The following is a 19307-nucleotide window of genomic DNA, read 5'->3' as shown; positions in this document are numbered from 1 at the left end:
CATCCTCTTGTGCTGGTCGCGCGGCATTGGCTGTCTTTTCTCTGGAGCTGTCTCTTCTCTGTGTCTTTGTGGCTCCCTCTCATCATGGGCCCTCTTATTTCAGTAACAGAAGCAGGCGCCCTGATGCCTTATATGAGCATGTTGGCCTGTCACTCACTCGTCCGGATGGGCTGGTTTTGATTCATGAAAACTTGTGACAGTCAGAAAACAAAAGTAGCCATTGAAGGCCCAAAGCAAAACATTCAAGTGTAAGACGATCCTTCGATTGTTGCATTACAATGATTTTTTTATATTTGGATTTGTACATATCTCATAGGGTTGAAGTGCAATATAGAAAAAAAACAGACCCGTAGTCGGCAGGATTCGAACCTGCGCGGGGAAACCCCAATAGATTTCTAGTCTATCGCCTTAACCGCTCGGCCACGACTACCTGTCCGTGATCTCCTGAATGTCCATATGACAGTGTGGCAAGGTCAGACCATTTTGAACAGTTGGGCATTGAGTTAGGCACTTCACACAGTCATGATATTATCAACATAACTATGATTCACTCATGGTTTTCATCAACGATGGAGACATTCTAGCATTGTCAGACAATGTTACAGGAGCACATTCTCAGGGCTATCACTGTTACCCATACCAAGGTCACTCCTTCTTTTCCCGGAATCTGGTCAAGAGACTTGCCCTTGACAGGGAATGGGAAATCTGCTCCTGCTGTATATGTACACGACTAATGCTGTTGATATGGCCACCCACAATGAAGGTGGATTAGCACACACAAGACGGAGACAGAAGTAGAGTTGGATGGCTGCCTGCTCGTGCTCTAATGTTACACACATATCGTTCTTTATCTTGCTGACAGTTTTGACCTGTTAGTGAGGTTGTGATACAGAGGCTGAGTTGGTGGCAGATTTAAGGCAAAGGGCCCTGTGGTCAAAAAAGAACATAGGGTCCTGTTACGAGGGAGTTGGAGGACCTCAAAGGGTTAAATTAAGTCTGAGGCCGGAGGAGGAAGAGGAGGAGCCCGCCAAGGGAAGTGAGAGCAATTAATGAAATAAATGGTGAAAGAAGCAGACGTGTCATGTCATCCTTCCGTCGCTCCTAAGGGACAAATCCTTCTAACAATTGGCGGCCAGGATAAAGCGAGTCACTAACCTCGTTCTCGCAAGTCACAAACCTCGTTCTCCTTGAACCAGCACTACACTGTCCTTTCTGTGTGAGCTTCACGTACCACACCGCCACCCGGTGTCCTTTGGTCCGCAGGGCTGGCCTTGCAGCCTCCAGCCCTCCCTGCGGCACCCACGACGGAGGAAAGAGAACCGAGAAGAGAAGCAGCGCCGTCCGCAGTACCCTCATGGTGAGCGAGTTCACACGCATGCAGGAGATCACGCAGCATAACTTTGGGAAGCTGGCAGCATTAGCAACACAATGACAAGCCCCGCCCCCTCAGGCCCAAGCAACAGCGACAAGCCCCGCCCCCAGAAACAAGCAAGGCCGGGGAGAAAAGAAAAAAAAACAATACAACAGGGACACTGGCACCTGTAGCAGCACGCTGCCCCCAGAGCAGCCATTAATATTTTTTTAAAAAGACGAACTGGCAGGGCTGCCAGTCCTAGCACCGATAACTGAGGGACAAGACCCCATCAACACTAGGCACCTGTAAGGGGAAAGGAAACAAATGAAAACTAGTCATACACTGTTGTATGGCTCACAAGGCATGTTGTGAGTAAACACCCACCCCAGCTATGACAACCACGCCTGGTCCTGCGCTGGGGTCCTACTCCACTCTGTCCAGGCTCCCTGGGCACAACTAAGTCCCAAATGGAACACAGCCAGAAGGTGCCCATCCTACGGGCTTGAGACGCAAAGAACATGGTGGACCAAGCAGATGGACAAGACGCACCCATGCGCACCGCAAGCAGCTTAGCATTCCTATGGAAACCAGCACCATTCAGCCTCTTATCACAAGCAGAAAGAGGGCCCAGATAGACAATATGGGTCGATGACTTTGCCGGTTTCATCAAGGCAGTGGGGGAAGAAAAGTCTCCAGTACTCAAAGACATTTTCACGAAACTGGCTGGGCAGAGATAAACGGCATCATCAAGGCCATGCCGCCAGGAGACAGAAACACGTACAAGACACTTGTCACCGCATTGGACAGGAAGCTCATTATACATTTGAACAGGTACTATGAGCGATATGTGTTCAACCATTGCTGTCGGGCCTCCCACAAAACGGTGGAGGAGTTTGTAACGCGACTCCGACAGAAACTCGTCCACTGCCAATTTTCTGCTTTCTCGGATGAAGACGTGATCCGACTCCATGTCATAGAAGGTTGTCTGTCATCCGTACTCCGGAAACAACTCCTGAAAAAACCCCTATCGATTAACGAGGTGGTAGATATGGCGAGGATGCATGAGAGAGAGGAAATACAGGCCTCTGCCATTGAGACGCCAAAAAAGAAAATGGACTGAGAAGTGACGGTTGTGGCATTCACCGGAGGCAGAGAAGGGGAGAGAAACACCACAGGCCACCAGACTCTGCCGAAAACGCAGCAGAGAGAGGCATAAACCCAACCGAGAACAGGAACACGGCTCTAGCGGTAGTGTTATCGTTTTGGCTAACTGTTCCAATACACAGGGCCATGCCCGGCGATGACTCAGAGGTGTTCCAGATGTGACAGAGAAGATCACTTCCAGATAGTGTGCCGGTAAGGGAGACCGTTCTCGCCGACGTGCCAGCCACAGGCGACACGACTGAGCTGGAGGATGCCATACAGACCAGCTCAACTGTTCCCACAGTGCAGACAGTGCAAGTCCTACCTGCAACCATCGAGGCGGATGATAAGGTCAATGGTACACAGCGGAGAATACAGTGAAGCCTCCGTGAATGAGACATTATTTCAACTAGAATACTATGAAGAAACACATGGCCACCCCGAGGATCAATATACCAACTGGGACGAGTTCTCCTCCTAGACCCAGAAGTCCCAAACGAGTTTGTGAACTTCATCCAGGGAACACATAAAGGCAGTGATGCTCCGAAGGTGAGGCTAACGATGGACACAGTAATGCACACATTCCTCATCGATACCGGAGTGACCGTCAACATCATGGGGGAAGAAGATTTTAGACTTACAGGGAACTCGTAAAAGTTGTTGCAGTCCAAAGCAAGAATCTTTCAATGGGGAGCCAGCATACCACCACAGTCAATCAGACAATTTGAGAAATCATTCTTATTCAAAGGGAAAAGGATCAACGCCATCATCCTTGTGCTGCGCTGCCCTGTCCAAGGTAAATGTCTCCTCAGCTACCGTACCGCAGAAGCGCTTGGCCTGATCGACATCCACTTCAACGAACGAGACATGGTGATGTGCACAGGCAGCCAGCCAAGCCGTGGGTCAATCTGCCACCTAGCGGGGTGCCCGCTCACCAAGGAACAGATCAAAGGAATGTTTCACAAACTGTTTCAAAGGCTGGGCAAACTGAAAGGAACAGTGATCATCCTCCACATCAACAGCCAGATCAAGCCCGTCCCACAACACCCGCGCAGAGTGGGCTTCCATTTACAAGCGGCCGTGTCGCAGGAACTGCAGCAGGTCCTGGACAATGACATCATTGAAGGAGCGACAGGGGCCACCCCGTGGATCTCACCACTGGTAGTGGTGCCAAAGGAGGGCAAAAAAACTACGCCTCTATGTTGACATGAGTGTAGCCAACACCGCCATAGAGAAGGAGTGGCACCCAGGGCCCAGAATTGAAGACATGATTGTCAGTCTGAACTGTGCCACAAAATTCTCAAAACTTGAAATCAATCAGGGGTACCACCAGCTCGAGCTGCACCTCGATTGCAGAGGGATAACGACATTCGCATCGCATGACGGCCTCGTTTGGTACAAAAGGCTACATTTTGGTATCTCCTCCGCCGCGGAGATCTTTGAAGGAACTATCAGGCACCTACTCCTCCCAGTCTGGAGAGCATTCAACTACTCAGACAACATCCTGGTTTACATTACCATGCAAGAGGAGCATGCAAAGCTCTCCTGGAAGTTCGTGAAATACTGAGGACAGCAGGACTCATGTTGAACTATGAGAAACGCAACATCAGCAGAGACAAACTTAGGTTCTATGGACATATGTTCTCCGGGGAAGGGATGAAGCCCGACAAGGTACGGGCGATCAACAAGCTCAATGAACCTATCAACATTGGGGAATTTAGATCTTTCCTGGGAATGGCAGGATACTGCGCCCACTATCTGGAAAGGTACACCATTACAGCCGAGCTGCTGCAGCGACTTCTGAGAAAGGACAAACCTTTTAGGTGGTCAGGAGATTGCTAGAGGGAAGTTGATGCAATCAAAAGGGAGCTGGCTAGCGCAAAACACCTAGCATACTTTAACCCAAGCTGGCACACCAAGCTCGTCATAGACGCCAGCCGGGTAGGCCTATGGGCCATCCTAGTGCAACGGGAGAAGCCAGACGCTCCAGCGAGATGCGTCGTAGCCTAATTAAGCAGTTATCCCCACAGAGTGCGCATACTCGCAGGCGGTGAATAAAAGCTTAGCAGCGGGGTGGGCATGCCAGTATTTCCAGCACTTTGCAGTAGGAAAAATGTTCATGCCCGTGACGGACCACCAGGCCCTTCCATCATTATTCGGGAAGCCAAGGACAGAATTAGCCCCCGAATAGAGAGGTGGGGTATCCGCCTCCAAGTGTATGACTACTGCATCGGTCACCGACCGGCAGGAGACAACAAGCCGGCCGACTACATCTCAAGGCCCCCGACAAATCATAGGGAGTCGCCACGAGGGAGAGATGCAGATTACCTGTGTTACTTCACGGAGCAGGCTCTACCACCCACACTCACCATTGAAGACATAGCAACACAGGCAGATCCGTCGACTAGGTGGGCTAGGATGCTCACAATTGCAAACAAATGGAAGGACTACAAAAGGCTGTCGCCCCAACGCGAACGAGTTAACAGAAAAGATCTAAATACATGGTAGAAGAGATGGTAAGGAGCTGCCTTCCATGTCAATGCACCGCCATGAGTCATCCGCCACTCCCCCTACAGACGACAAGCATCCCCAAAGAGGTGTGGAAAGCGGTCGCAATGGACTTCTATGGGCCACTCGAAGAGGGGGGCCACCTGCTGGTGATCATAGACGAATTCTCCAGGTTCCCCATCATTAAGCAATCCCAGTCCACAGCCTTCACCCAACTGGTCGGTATCCTGGACGAAGTATTCAGCGAATGGGGCATCCCCACCACAGTAAAGACAGACAATGGATCGCTGTGTAACAGCCACGAATTCCAGAGATTCGCAAGACACCTAGGATTTAACCGCCAGCGGATAACACCGTGATGGCCGCAGGCCAACGGGATAGCACAGCGGTTCATGCAATCAATCAAAGGAACGATATAAAGGGCAGCCATCGAGGAGATACCAATCCAATAGGCCCACCGCTGCATGCTCCGCCACTACCGAAACACACCACATTCTGTGACCAGAGTGCCACCCGAGGACCTACCACATCAAGACACGTCTACCCAAGGGGGCCATCAAGACTCGGATGAGCCTGGAAGACCGAGCAACACTAGAAGACGAGATCAGAGAACGGGATGCTGCGGCAAAGGAAGCAGCCAAAGAAAGGACAGACCAGACCCAGGGAGCAAAGGAGAAAAACTTCGAAGAAGGAGAAGAAGTGCTAGTGAAACAATGCATGCAGAAGAGAAGGGACACACGGTTTGACAGAAATAAAAGGGACAATGATGACGGTCGCCATCGCACAGAAGGCCATCACAAGGAGTGTATCATTCTTTATAGACATTTCAAGCCAGAGGATAACATTGGGCAAGGGACAAACATACCCTGAGGAATGATCGAAGAGGCAGAGTGACATCCTCCAACCTCAGAGGGAGTAGGGAAGGATACCCAGCTTAGGGCCGCACCCAATGACTCATCAAGAGAGCATGCAGACTCATCGAAGAAGTGTAATTTGAATATAAGGAGATATGTGAGGGGGAGTTGTTACGAGGGAGAAGGAGAACTGCAAAGGGTTAAGTTAAGTGTGAGGCGGGAGGAGGAAGAGGAGAAGCCCACCAAGGGAAGTGAGAGCAATTAATTAAATAAATGGTGAAAGAAGCAGATGTGTCCTGTCGTCCTTCCGTCTCTCGTAAGGGACAAATCCTCTAACAGGGCCCAGGTTGGCGGGTCATGGAGGCAGAGCCTAGAGTGGGTGGAGTTACTCAATGAAGAACTTAACGGACAAATGCTTCATTTGTTTTGGCTATTGGGTGGCACTGAAAGCGCTACTTATAAAGCCTAAACTATTGTCATTAAAATAAGAGCGTTAACATGAGAACTTGAATAGGGACTTTAAATGCAGGTTTGTAATGCATTCAATGCAGGTTAACATATGAAGATGGATATATGTAGTTTGGCTGTATGTCCCACCCATTTAACGACCATTGCTAAGTGAAATCTATAGAATTTGCCCGCCATTCCCACCCATTTTCCCTCCAACCACACCGCTTTTCGCACTCTTTAGCTGATTTTCTACTATGTGGTGAATTTGTCAGCTATTTTCCTTCGAAAATGCCGGCTGTTATTTGTTCATGTTATTTAAAAGTAATTTGGCTTGATTGATGATTTTAAAAACATTTACAAAACCTTTTAAGTTATGTCACATATTTATATGCATTTTTTATTAAAAATAAAAAGCAGTGTAATAGTTACATTTCGTTCTGAAAAGGTCCATGGCCTGATTTGTTGGTGTTGGTTTAGTCTGCAGTCTACTAGTGAAGTCACTGTGATTTCATTGGGTCTGTAATAGATGATTTTTCTGCAAGGTAGCCATTTTCTTTAACCGAATCGTGGTGTAAGTAGCATAGCTGGTTGGCAAGCGCTGCTAACTCCCTCCATCTTCGGGTAAGCATGAAATGGTATACCTGTAAAAATGCTGTGAGCAGTGGCATTCGTATTTCATTACCGTTACTTCGTTTGCAGCGGTTTACCGATTCTATTCTGTTGCAAACAAAGTAACAGTAATTAAAAAAGAATTGAGCCTTCCTTTTAACAGATGTGCGGCCTGCGTACCGTGTGCTGTGCTGTGCAGGCAGGCAGCCACTGGATTCCTTTATCTCTCCGAGGCTGGGCATGGGAGCGGAGCACTCCTGCGCCTTCTGCTGCTCCTACCAGCCGCTGCATGGCTCATAAATATGTCTCCGACTACGAAGAGCACGAAACAGGTTGTGAATTTCAAGGTTGGACCTGCCCTATAACAAAACCTACTTCATCTGATTGAATTAATTTAGACATAAAAAAGTCTATTGTGTTTTGCTAATATTTTGGTGAAGATTTACAATTAGATTTAATCAATTAAATTGGTCTTTAATTCTTAGTGAGTTCATTATCTTTGCCAGGCTTTGGAAAAAGTATCAAAAGGGCTTCAGTAAAAGACCTTAAGAATGTTATGATATGATATGATATGATATAGCATTTATAACGCGCCTATACACAGGTGTTTCACATAAGTGTTCCTATACTATAGAAGTAATTGAACAGCTTAACTGATTTTGGGGCTGAACTAGAAGCAAAATGTGCAAACCAATACATTGTCTGTCCATCAGAACCAGGAACTTTACCCTTATTTAAATCTTTAATGACTTTACGTATGTCTTCAATATGCAGGGGAGTATCTAGGGAACTTAAATCCATATGAGGGTTCGAATTTCTATTCATTTGCACAAAACAACATGTGACGTCAACTCACCTTTCTGTATGCTCTGATGCAAACAGTTTCTGATACTATTTATTGAAGATGTCTAATATATCCTTATCTGAGGAAATCATACGCCCAGAGTCATTCTTAATACCAGATATCCTAGACCATTCCTTTTAAATTTTTAGATACGAAGCAAGACCCCTTCTAGCTTTATTAGACGTTCGATATGTTTGGGATTTGTGTTTAAGTATAACACTGCAAGCTTGTTTGGATAATTAATTTGTAATATTAATACGTAAGGATAAAATATTTAAAAAAATACTATCATCAGGCTTTTCACTGTATTTTATTCAAGCTTATTTAGTTTACTAAATACAGTATATAACTCTTTCTTTTTTTCTTTTTGGCTAAATAGGAGAAAAATATGTTCTCTCAATGCTGCTTCATATGCATCCCAGTTGTTGACAGGAGAAGAGTCAGAGTCTCAGAGTCCTTAATAATTTCAAATAATTGCTGATGAAAGGTATCGAAAGAATCCTCAAATTTTCTGTAATTTACTCAAATGTTTTTAAATCTCCATCTAGTAGAGCCGTTTTCTGTGTTGTCAGTATCAAAAATGGTAATTACTGGAGCATGGTTCGATATAACAGCACTATCAATCGAAGATTCAACTATCATACTAGACTGAGACGTGGACATGCATAGAAAATCAATACAAGAATGGGTTTCATGTAGTGTAGAATGTAGCATATACTCAAGATCAGCAGACGCCAGGAGTCTACTAAACCAAGTGCTGAAATAAAACGTAAGAATTCCTTGTACATTTTATAACTCTTCACCTGACACTCGATTAAAAAGCTGTATACATTGGGATGGGCCTATGTGTAATTGTAATTAATTAAATGAAAATGGTCTGTGTGCTATCAGACTTTATTCTGCTATACCAATTCTCATGACATGTACAATGTTTAAGAGCACGCAAGCACCTTTTTCTCTCAGGATCCTTTCTTGTGGCAGGCAAAGTGAACAGTGGCCTGCTGGCACATGTGCTTTGTGGGAGCAGGGTGAGCTGTTCCCAGCCAGAGTTCAAAGACAAAGTTCTGAGCTAAGGCTGGTGAAGCTCTATTCCTGTTTTTATTCACTTATGTACTTATTTATTTTGATTTGCCTTTCCAGCAAATAGAAAGAAACAGAGAAACTGAGTGACACAGGCTCTGTTCAATACATGAAATTATATTGTGGTTCAGGTGGATCTCTTGCGCTCCAACCATACACTTTTGCTTTAGTAACAGAAATTATTATTTTACAAGTCCAACATCCTTATCCATAGATTCTTTCCAAGTCAATCAAAGAGTCAATTGACATAATGTATCTCAAAAATGAGTGGTTTTAATTCTTCATGTAAACACACAGCCGACACGTGTTTCGACCTCAGGTCGTTCTCAAGGCCCATATATGCTTCCTATATCTTTTAGATTTTAGTTCTCAATGCCCGGCGATTTCTTTTGAGCATTTATTTCAATCCTGTAGGAATGGTTGTATTGGGTCAGAAATTAGGTGAGTATTGTAAGTTCCCGTAATACAAAGGGCCCTTTGGAGTGTTTTTCAAGATTGGAGCCTGGGATTCAGCCCACTAAATGGTATTTCTTGAACTTTGGAGCTCATAACAATTATAAGATTACGGGAGGATTGAAATAAATGCTCAAAAGAAACCGCCGGGCATTGAGAACTAAAATCTAAAAGATATAGGAAGCATATATGAGCTGAGGTCGAAACACGTGTCGGCTGTGTGTTTGCATGAAGAATTAAAACCACTCATTTTTTAGATACATTATGTCAATTGACTCTTTGATTGACTTGGAAAGAATATATGGATAAGGAGGTTGGACTTGTAAAATAATAATTTTTGTTACTAAAGCAAAAGTGTATGGTTTGAGCGCAAGATATCCACCTGAACCACGATATATTTTCTGTTTACTGGAAACAAGTTTTGTGGGAAGCTTCAGGGCAGGATATAACTTGCTGCCAACCTTTTTATCTAGGACTCTTGAGCGGTAAATAGCGCGCGCAATTCAATAGCGATCCCACAATACTGTGAGCCTCTCTCTGTTCAATACATGTTGGCCATTTATATTTTATCAGAGGATTTGAAATAAAAGTGATTTCAGCTAGATGGCTGCAGGTAAAGCAGTGAGTAGGTTATTCGGGAGTGACTATTGTTAGTAGGATGTACCTAACAAAGTCTGAATGATGGAGGATAACAAATGGGACACAGCTAAACAGGTGCCTTGCTGTGTAAAATAATGGCTACAATCAGGTGATCATAGCATGCATGTGCTTGTTCTTCTGTGTCTTTCAATCACCATACTTCAGTTGTAAAACCCAGAGGAGGTGTTGTAGGATCCCTTTAAAAAGTGACCTCCATCAACTTGAGTTGAGAAGGTATATGGTAAAGTGCATAAAGTGAAGACTGGAGTTAAATCCTGGCATCACCATTTAACCAAAGTGTGTGATCCTCGGGAAATCATTTACTCTCATTGTACCTTATCTGACAAAGAAGTGATTCAGTTAGCCTCTTACTAGCCTTTAGTGTGGTATTGTAAGACTCACACCATGGCTTCTGGATAGTGAACACATTTTCTTTGTTAAAAATGCTCACCATACAAAAAATGTTACTGGCTTCCAAACGTGTGTGTCGGCCTGAGGATCTTAGTTACAGTTATTGATAGTTCAGCTACTAAAAATTGAGTCAATTAAAAATTAGGTGATTTTATATGGGGCAGAGGTTTCTAAAGTTTCCTCCTAGAAACTGCTCCCCCAGAACCTTTTTTATGATCAAATACAACTCTTAATTAAAGCATTTAACTAAAAGGAGCAATGAGTCCCTGTCCAGCACCTTCATGCTTAGTTGGAAAAAGCCCTTTCTTCAACGTGTTCGAAAAAGTGCTTTAAAAGAAGCAGGCACTGCTGAGATTCGAACTCAGGATCTCCTGTTTACTAGACAGGCGCTTTAACCATCTAAGCCACAGCGCCACATGCGCAACTCTTTGTACGTAGTGTTTCAACTCACCTCCGTCCATTTCAGATACAGCGCCAAAGGAAGAGTTGCTGTACAAGTAAGCTGGAAGTATATCACGGAATTCTTTTTGAAAAAACAAAAACGATATTGACCGAAAGCTCTGCACTTTCGTAATGTGAGTACAGAGGAACACAGCTGTCTAAAAAACATTGAAGAAGTTCATTCAGGAAAGTTATTTTTGGAGCCGCTGCCTTCGCCATGTCCCTCTTAGTGAGGCTGCTTACTCCAGTGTCTGCATAAGAACCTGTACATCTCAGCATCCTCTTGTGCTGGTCGCGCGGCATTGGCTGTCTTTTCTCTGGAGCTGTCTCTTCTCTGTGTCTTTGTGGCTCCCTCTCATCATGGGCCCTCTTATTTCAGTAACAGAAGCAGGCGCCCTGATGCCTTATATGAGCATGTTGGCCTGTCACTCACTCGTCCGGATGGGCTGGTTTTGATTCATGAAAACTTGTGACAGTCAGAAAACAAAAGTAGCCATTGAAGGCCCAAAGCAAAACATTCAAGTGTAAGACGATCCTTCGATTGTTGCATTACAATGATTTTTTTATATTTGGATTTGTACATATCTCATAGGGTTGAAGTGCAATATAGAAAAAAAACAGACCCGTAGTCGGCAGGATTCGAACCTGCGCGGGGAAACCCCAATAGATTTCTAGTCTATCGCCTTAACCGCTCGGCCACGACTACTTGACTGTGATCACCTGAATGTGCATATGACAGTGTGTGCAAGGTCAGACCATTTTGAACAGTTGGGCATTGAGTTAGGCACTTCACACAGTCATGATATTATCAACATAACTATGATTCACTCATGGTTTTCATCAACGATGGAGACATTCTAGCATTGTCAGACAATGTTACAGGAGCACATTCTCAGGGCGATCACTGTTACCCATACCAAGGTCACTCCTTCTTTTCCCGGAATCTGGTCAAGAGACTTGCCCTTGACAGGGAATGGGAAATCTGCTCCTGCTGTATATGTACACGACTACTGCTGTTGATATGGCCACCCACAATGAAGGTGGATTAGCACACACAAGACGGAGACAGAAGTAGAGTTGGATGGCTGCCTGCTCGTGCTCTAATGTTACACACATATCGTTCTTTATCTTGCTGACAGTTTTGACCTGTTAGTGAGGTTGTGATACAGAGGCTGAGTTGGTGGCAGATTTAAGGCAAAGGGCCCTGTGGTCAAAAAAGAACATAGGGTCCTGTTACGAGGGAGTTGGAGGACCTCAAAGGGTTAAATTAAGTCTGAGGCCGGAGGAGGAAGAGGAGGAGCCCGCCAAGGGAAGTGAGAGCAATTAATGAAATAAATGGTGAAAGAAGCAGACGTGTCATGTCATCCTTCCGTCGCTCCTAAGGGACAAATCCTTCTAACAATTGGCGGCCAGGATAAAGCGAGTCACTAACCTCGTTCTCGCAAGTCACAAACCTCGTTCTCCTTGAACCAGCACTACACTGTCCTTTCTGTGTGAGCTTCACGTACCACACCGCCACCCGGTGTCCTTTGGTCCGCAGGGCTGGCCTTGCAGCCTCCAGCCCTCCCTGCGGCACCCACGACGGAGGAAAGAGAACCGAGAAGAGAAGCAGCGCCGTCCGCAGTACCCTCATGGTGAGCGAGTTCACACGCATGCAGGAGATCACGCAGCATAACTTTGGGAAGCTGGCAGCATTAGCAACACAATGACAAGCCCCGCCCCCTCAGGCCCAAGCAACAGCGACAAGCCCCGCCCCCAGAAACAAGCAAGGCCGGGGAGAAAAGAAAAAAAAACAATACAACAGGGACACTGGCACCTGTAGCAGCACGCTGCCCCCAGAGCAGCCATTAATATTTTTTTAAAAAGACGAACTGGCAGGGCTGCCAGTCCTAGCACCGATAACTGAGGGACAAGACCCCATCAACACTAGGCACCTGTAAGGGGAAAGGAAACAAATGAAAACTAGTCATACACTGTTGTATGGCTCACAAGGCATGTTGTGAGTAAACACCCACCCCAGCTATGACAACCACGCCTGGTCCTGCGCTGGGGTCCTACTCCACTCTGTCCAGGCTCCCTGGGCACAACTAAGTCCCAAATGGAACACAGCCAGAAGGTGCCCATCCTACGGGCTTGAGACGCAAAGAACATGGTGGACCAAGCAGATGGACAAGACGCACCCATGCGCACCGCAAGCAGCTTAGCATTCCTATGGAAACCAGCACCATTCAGCCTCTTATCACAAGCAGAAAGAGGGCCCAGATAGACAATATGGGTCGATGACTTTGCCGGTTTCATCAAGGCAGTGGGGGAAGAAAAGTCTCCAGTACTCAAAGACATTTTCACGAAACTGGCTGGGCAGAGATAAACGGCATCATCAAGGCCATGCCGCCAGGAGAACGAAACACGTACAAGACACTTGTCACCGCATTGGACAGGAAGCTCATTATACATTTGAACAGGTACTATGAGCGATATGTGTTCAACCATTGCTGTCGGGCCTCCCACAAAACGGTGGAGGAGTTTGTAACGCGACTCCGACAGAAACTCGTCCACTGCCAATTTTCTGCTTTCTCGGATGAAGACGTGATCCGACTCCATGTCATAGAAGGTTGTCTGTCATCCGTACTCCGGAAACAACTCCTGAAAAAACCCCTATCGATTAACGAGGTTGTAGATATGGCGAGGATGCATGAGAGAGAGGAAATACAGGCCTCTGCCATTGAGACGCCAAAAAAGAAAATGGACTGAGAAGTGACGGTTGTGGCATTCACCGGAGGCAGAGAAGGGGAGAGAAACACCACAGGCCACCAGACTCTGCCGAAAACGCAGCAGAGAGAGGCATAAACCCAACCGAGAACAGGAACACGGCTCTAGCGGTAGTTTTATCGTTTTGGCTAACTGTTCCAATACACAGGGCCATGCCCGGCGATGACTCAGAGGTGTTCCAGATGTGACAGAGAAGATCACTTCCAGATAGTGTGCCGGTAAGGGAGACCGTTCTCGCCGACGTGCCAGCCACAGGCGACACGACTGAGCTGGAGGATGCCATACAGACCAGCTCAACTGTTCCCACAGTGCAGACAGTGCAAGTCCTACCTGCAACCATCGAGGCGGATGATAAGGTCAATGGTACACAGCGGAGAATACAGTGAAGCCTCCGTGAATGAGACATTATTTCAACTGGAATACTATGAAGAAACACATGGCCACCCCGAGGATCAATATACCAACTGGGACGAGTTCTCCTCCTAGACCCAGAAGTCCCAAACGAGTTTGTGAACTTCATCCAGGGAACACATAAAGGCAGTGATGCTCCGAAGGTGAGGCTAACGATGGACACAGTCATGCACACATTCCTCATCGATACCGGAGTGACCGTCAACATCATGGGGGAAGAAGATTTTAGACTTACAGGGAACTCGTAAAAGTTGTTGCAGTCCAAAGCAAGAATCTTTCAATGGGGAGCCAGCATACCACCACAGTCAATCAGACAATTTGAGAAATCATTCTTATTCAAAGGGAAAAGGATCAACGCCATCATCCTTGTGCTGCGCTGCCCTGTCCAAGGTAAATGTCTCCTCAGCTACCGTACCGCAGAAGCGCTTGGCCTGATCGACATCCACTTCAACGAACGAGACATGGTGATGTGCACAGGCAGCCAGCCAAGCCGTGGGTCAATCTGCCACCTAGCGGGGTGCCCGCTCACCAAGGAACAGATCAAAGGAATGTTTCACAAACTGTTTCAAAGGCTGGGCAAACTGAAAGGAACAGTGATCATCCTCCACATCAACAGCCAGATCAAGCCCGTCCCACAACACCCGCGCAGAGTGGGCTTCCATTTACAAGCGGCCGTGTCGCAGGAACTGCAGCAGGTCCTGGACAATGACATCATTGAAGGAGCGACAGGGGCCACCCCGTGGATCTCACCACTGGTAGTGGTGCCAAAGGAGGGCAAAAAAACTACGCCTCTATGTTGACATGAGTGTAGCCAACACCGCCATAGAGAAGGAGTGGCACCCAGGGCCCAGAATTGAAGACATGATTGTCAGTCTGAACTGTGCCACAAAATTCTCAAAACTTGAAATCAATCAGGGGTACCACCAGCTCGAGCTGCACCTCGATTGCAGAGGGATAACGACATTCGCATCGCATGACGGCCTCATTTGGTACAAAAGGCTACATTTTGGTATCTCCTCCGCCGCGGAGATCTTTGAAGGAACTATCAGGCACCTACTCCTCCCAGTCTGGAGAGCATTCAACTACTCAGACAGCATCCTGGTTTACATTACCATGCAAGAGGAGCATGCAAAGCTCTCCTGGAAGTTCGTGAAATACTGAGGACAGCAGGACTCATGTTGAACTATGAGAAACGCAACATCAGCAGAGACAAACTTAGGTTCTATGGACATATGTTCTCCGGGGAAGGGATGAAGCCCGACCCCGACAAGGTACGGGCGATCAACAAGCTCAATGAACCTATCAACATTGGGGAATTTAGATCTTTCCTGGGAATGGCAGGATACTGCGCCCACTATCTGGAAAGGTACACCATTACAGCCGAGCTGCTGCAGCGACTTCTGAGAAAGGACAAACCTTTTAGGTGGTCAGGAGATTGCTAGAGGGAAGTTGATGCAATCAAAAGGGAGCTGGCTAGCGCAAAACACCTAGCATACTTTAACCCAAGCTGGCACACCAAGCTCGTCATAGACGCCAGCCGGGTAGGCCTATGGGCCATCCTAGTGCAACGGGAGAAGCCAGACGCTCCAGCGAGATGCGTCATAGCCTAATTAAGCAGTTATCCCCACAGAGTGCGCATACTCGCAGGCGGTGAATAAAAGCTTAGCAGCGGGGTGGGCATGCCAGTATTTCCAGCACTTTGCAGTAGGAAAAATGTTCATGCCCGTGACGGACCACCAGGCCCTTCCATCATTATTCGGGAAGCCAAGGACAGAATTAGCCCCCGAATAGAGAGGTGGGGTATCCGCCTCCAAGTGTATGACTACTGCATCGGTCACCGACCGGCAGGAGACAACAAGCCGGCCGACTACATCTCGAGGCCCCCGACAAATCATAGGGAGTCGCCACGAGGGAGAGATGCAGATTACCTGTGTTACTTCACGGAGCAGGCTCTACCACCCACACTCACCATTGAAGACATAGCAACACAGGCAGATCCGTCGACTAGGTGGGCTAGGATGCTCACAATTGCAAACAAATGGAAGGACTACAAAAGGCTGTCGCCCCAACGCGAACGAGTTAACAGAAAATATCTAAATACATGGTAGAAGAGATGGTAAGGAGCTGCCTTCCATGTCAATGCACCGCCATGAGTCATCCGCCACTCCCCCTACAGACGACAAGCATCCCCAAAGAGGTGTGGAAAGCGGTCGCAATGGACTTCTATGGGCCACTCGAAGAGGGGGGCCACCTGCTGGTGATCATAGACGAATTCTCCAGGTTCCCCATCATTAAACAATCCCAGTCCACAGCCTTCACCCAACTGGTCGGTATCCTGGACGAAGTATTCAGCGAATGGGGCATCCCCACCACAGTAAAGACAGACAATGGATCGCTGTGTAACAGCCACGAATTCCAGAGATTCGCAAGACACCTAGGATTTAACCGCCAGCGGATAACACCGTGATGGCCGCAGGCCAACGGGATAGCACAGCGGTTCATGCAATCAATCAAAGGAACGATATAAAGGGCAGCCATCGAGGAGATACCAATCCAATAGGCCCACCGCTGCATGCTCCGCCACTACCGAAACACACCACATTCTGTGACCAGAGTGCCACCCGAGGACCTACCACATCAAGACACGTCTACCCAAGGGGGCCATCAAGACTCGGATGAGCCTGGAAGACCGAGCAACACTAGAAGACGAGATCAGAGAACGGGATGCTGCGGCAAAGGAAGCAGCCAAAGAAAGGACAGACCAGACCCAGGGAGCAAAGGAGAAAAACTTCGAAGAAGGAGAAGAAGTGCTAGTGAAACAATGCATGCAGAAGAGAAGGGACACACGGTTTGACAGAAATAAAAGGGACAATGATGACGGTCGCCATCGCACAGAAGGCCATCACAAGGAGTGTATCATTCTTTATAGACATTTCAAGCCAGAGGATAACATTGGGCAAGGGACAAACATACCCTGAGGAATGATCGAAGAGGCAGAGTGACATCCTCCAACCTCAGAGGGAGTAGGGAAGGATACCCAGCTTAGGGCCGCACCCAATGACTCATCAAGAGAGCATGCAGACTCATCGAAGAAGTGTAATTTGAATATAAGGAGATATGTGAGGGGGAGTTGTTACGAGGGAGAAGGAGAACTGCAAAGGGTTAAGTTAAGTGTGAGGCGGGAGGAGGAAGAGGAGAAGCCCACCAAGGGAAGTGAGAGCAATTAATTAAATAAATGGTGAAAGAAGCAGATGTGTCCTGTCGTCCTTCCGTCTCTCGTAAGGGACAAATCCTCTAACAGGGCCCAGGTTGGCGGGTCATGGAGGCAGAGCCTAGAGTGGGTGGAGTTACTCAATGAAGAACTTAACGGACAAATGCTTCATTTGTTTTGGCTATTGGGTGGCACTGAAAGCGCTACTTATAAAGCCTAAACTATTGTCATTAAAATAAGAGCGTTAACATGAGAACTTGAATAGGGACTTTAAATGCAGGTTTGTAATGCATTCAATGCAGGTTAACATATGAAGATGGATATATGTAGTTTGGCTGTATGTCCCACCCATTTAACGACCATTGCTAAGTGAAATCTATAGAATTTGCCCGCCATTCCCACCCATTTTCCCTCCAACCACACCGCTTTTCGCACTCTTTAGCTGATTTTCTACTATGTGGTGAATTTGTCAGCTATTTTCCTTCGAAAATGCCGGCTGTTATTTGTTCATGTTATTTAAAAGTAATTTGGCTTGATTGATGATTTTAAAAACATTTACAAAACCTTTTAAGTTATGTCACATATTTATATGCATTTTTTATTAAAAATAAAAAGCAGTGTAATAGTTACATTTCGTTCTGAAAAGGTCCATGGCCTGATTTGTTGGTGTTGGTTTAGTCTGCAGTCTACTAGTGAGGTCACTGTGATTTCATTGGGTCTGTAATAGATGATGTTTCTGCAAGGTAGCCATTTTCTTTAACCGAATCGTGGTGTAAGTAGCATAGCTGGTTGGCAAGCGCTGCTAACTCCCTCCATCTTCGGGTAAGCATGAAATGGTATACCTGTAAAAATGCGGTGAGCAGTGGCATTCGTATTTCATTACCGTTACTTCGTTTGCAGCGGTTTACCGATTCTATTCTGTTGCAAACAAAGTAACAGTAATTAAAAAAGAATTGAGCCTTCCTTTTAACAGATGTGCGGCCGGCGCACCGTGTGCTGTGCTGTGCAGGCAGGCAGCCACTGGATTCCTTTATCTCTCCGAGGCTGGGCATGGGAGCGGAGCACTCCTGCGCCTTCTGCTGCTCCTACCAGCCGCTGCATGGCTCATAAATATGTCTCCGACTACGAAGAGCACGAAACAGGTTGTGAATTTCAAGGTTGGACCTGCCCTATAACAAAACCTACTTCATCTGATTGAATTAATTTAGACATAAAAAAGTCTATTGTGTTTTGCTAATATTTTGGTGAAGATTTACAATCAGATTTAATCAATTAAATTGGTCTTTAATTCTTAGTGAGTTCATTATCTTTGCCAGGCTTTGGAAAAAGTATCAAAAGGGCTTCAGTAAAAGACCTTAAGAATGTTATGATATGATATGATATGATATGATATAGCATTTATAACGCGCCTATACACAGGTGTTTCACATAAGTGTTCCTATACTATAGAAGTAATTGAACAGCTTAACTGATTTTGGGGCTGAACTAGAAGCAAAATGTGCAAACCAATACATTGTCTGTCCATCAGAACCAGGAACTTTACCCTTATTTAAATCTTTAATGACTTTACGTATGTCTTCAATATGCAGGGGAGTATCTAGGGAACTTAAATCCATATGAGGGTTCGAATTTCTATTCATTTGCACAAAACAACATGTGACGTCAACTCACCTTTCTGTATGCTCTGATGCAAACAGTTTCTGATACTATTTATTGAAGATGTCTAATATATCCTTATCTGAGGAAATCATACGCCCAGAGTCATTCTTAATACCAGATATCCTAGACCATTCCTTTTAAATTTTTAGATACGAAGCAAGACCCCTTCTAGCTTTATTAGACGTTCGATATGTTTGGGATTTGTGTTTAAGTATAACACTGCAAGCTTGTTTGGATAATTAATTTGTAATATTAATACGTAAGGATAAAATATTTAAAAAATACTATCATCAGGCTTTTCACTGTATTTTATTCAAGCTTATTTAGTTTACTAAATACAGTATATAACTCTTTCTTTTTTTCTTTTTGGCTAAATAGGAGAAAAATATGTTCTCTCAATGCTGCTTCATATGCATCCCAGTTGTTGACAGGAGAAGAGTCAGAGTCTCAGAGTCCTTAATAATTTCAAAT

General features: G+C 46.0%; 2 non-coding genes across 2 annotated transcripts; both read right to left on the bottom strand.

Annotated features, from left to right (window-relative positions):
• Nucleotides 1-348: 348 nt before the first annotated feature.
• TRNAS-AGA (transfer RNA serine (anticodon AGA)) lies at nt 349-430 on the bottom strand. The gene has a single exon. It is a non-coding gene; the product is annotated as a tRNA-Ser (tRNA).
• A 10980-nt stretch (nt 431-11410) lies between these two features.
• TRNAS-AGA (transfer RNA serine (anticodon AGA)) lies at nt 11411-11492 on the bottom strand. Its single transcript has one exon. It is a non-coding gene; the product is annotated as a tRNA-Ser (tRNA).
• Between the last annotated feature and the right edge of the window lie 7815 nt (nt 11493-19307).

The sequence above is a fragment of the Ambystoma mexicanum genome, chromosome 1p, assembly GCF_040938575.1.
Source record: "Ambystoma mexicanum isolate Mex_15411 chromosome 1p, UKY_AmexF1_1, whole genome shotgun sequence".
Lineage (NCBI taxonomy): Eukaryota > Metazoa > Chordata > Amphibia > Caudata > Ambystomatidae > Ambystoma > Ambystoma mexicanum.
The sequence above is the reverse complement of the archived record's forward strand: the minus strand, read 5'-3'. Positions and strand labels throughout refer to the sequence as shown.